Here is a 1,748-nt window from a genome sequence, read left to right as displayed (position 1 = left end):
TTTTCAGTGACATTCTGGGTATCGAAAGTGAGCAGTAAGGACTTCTATCAGGTTTCTTTTTTTACTTCTACTCAATTTTTGACAACATTTCTATCAGACTTTTGTCTTTACTTCTACTCAATCTCTGACAATACTTCTATCAGACCTCTGACTTTACTTCTACTCAATCCCTGACAAAACGTCTATCAGACTTCTGACTTTACTTCTACCCGATCTCTGACAAAATTTCTATCAGGTTTCTGACTTTACTTCTACTCAATCTCTGACAAAACTTCTTTCAGACCTCTGACTTTACTTCTACTCGATCTCTGACAACATTTCTGTCAGATCTCCTCTGACTTTACTTCTACCCCATCTCCTTTCTACTCTCTTCTAGCTTGCTGTCTGGTTTCTAGATTGTAGACTTCTGACTTACAACTTCTTCTGACCAAATCTCCATCAGATCTCAGCCTTTAGTTCTACACAAAACTTTGACGTAACTTCTATCACACCTCTTCTTTACTTCTTTCCCATAGCTGACGTAATTATAACTTCTATCTGAATTCCAACTTCATGCCATACCTGACCTCTGACTTCACTTCGTCGGAGTTCACCTCTATCTGATCTCTGTCTTCACTTCCAACTGAACTCTGACTTAACCTCTAAACGATCTATGACTTTACTTCTACCTGACCTCTGACTTCACTTCTACCTGACCTCTGACTTTACTTCTACCTGACCTCTGACTTAACTTCTACCTTACCTCTGACTTTACTTCTACCTGACCTCTGACTTCACTTCTACCTTACCTCTGACTTTACTTCTACCTGACCTCTGACTTCACTTCTACCTGACCTCTGACTTTACTTCTACCTGACTTCTGACTTTACTTCTACCTGACCTCTGACTTTACTTCTACCTGACCTCTGACTTCACTTCTACCAAGACACCTGACGACTTCACTTTGACCTGTCCTGAGTTTACTTCTACCTGCATTCTTACTTCACTTCTATCTGATCTCTGGCTTACGTTCTATCAAGACATCTGACTTCACCTCTGACCCTTGAATTCATTTCTATCTGACTTCAGTTCTACATGACCTTTGAATTAATTTCTAACTGACTTCAGTCTTACATGACCTTTGACTTCAGTTCTATCTGATCTCTGACTTTACCCCTATCTTATGTCTAGCTATGGTTACAATTCTGACAAGACCGTTGCCTTCGCTTCTTTCTTATCTCTAAATTCAGGTCACTTCGACCTGTAATTTCTATCAGTCCTTTGAATTCACCTCTATCAGATCTTTCACTTCACTTCTATCTGATCCCTAACTTCACTTCTATCTGACCTCTGACTTCACTTCTACCCGCCTTTTGACTTCTAACTTACCTCTGACTTCTAGTCTACCTCTGACCTCTACCTTACCTCTGACTTCTACTTTATATCTGACTTCTACTTTATATCTGACTTCTACTTTATATCTGACTTCTACCTGGCCTCTGACTTCTACCTGACCTCTGACTTCTACCTGACCTCTGACTTCTACCTTACCTTTGACTTCTACCTGACCTCTGACTTCTACTTTATATCTGACTTCTACCTTACCTCTGACTTCTACCTGACCTCTGACTTCTAGAATTCTACCTGACCTCTGACTTCTACCTGACCTCTGACTTCTACTTACTCTCTGACTTCTACCTTATCTCTGACTTCTACTTGACCTCTGACTTCTACCTGACCTCTGACTTCTACCTACTCTCTGAATTCTA

At 40.3% G+C, this 1,748-nt stretch overlaps 1 long non-coding RNA gene across 1 annotated transcript; it reads right to left on the bottom strand.

The window, feature by feature from the left end:
* Positions 1 to 50: 50 nt before the first annotated feature.
* LOC118403516 lies at positions 51 to 1,733 on the bottom strand. Its single transcript, XR_004829653.1, has 3 exons — positions 1,701 to 1,733; positions 1,472 to 1,602; positions 51 to 1,058 (listed from the first exon to the last, which is right to left on the bottom strand). It is a non-coding gene; the product is annotated as an uncharacterized LOC118403516 (long non-coding RNA).
* Positions 1,734 to 1,748: the final 15 nt, after the last annotated feature.

The sequence above is a fragment of the Branchiostoma floridae genome, chromosome 16 (assembly GCF_000003815.2).
Source record: "Branchiostoma floridae strain S238N-H82 chromosome 16, Bfl_VNyyK, whole genome shotgun sequence".
Taxonomy (NCBI): Eukaryota; Metazoa; Chordata; class Leptocardii; order Amphioxiformes; family Branchiostomatidae; genus Branchiostoma; species Branchiostoma floridae.
This window is presented reverse-complemented; position numbering and strand designations above follow the sequence as displayed.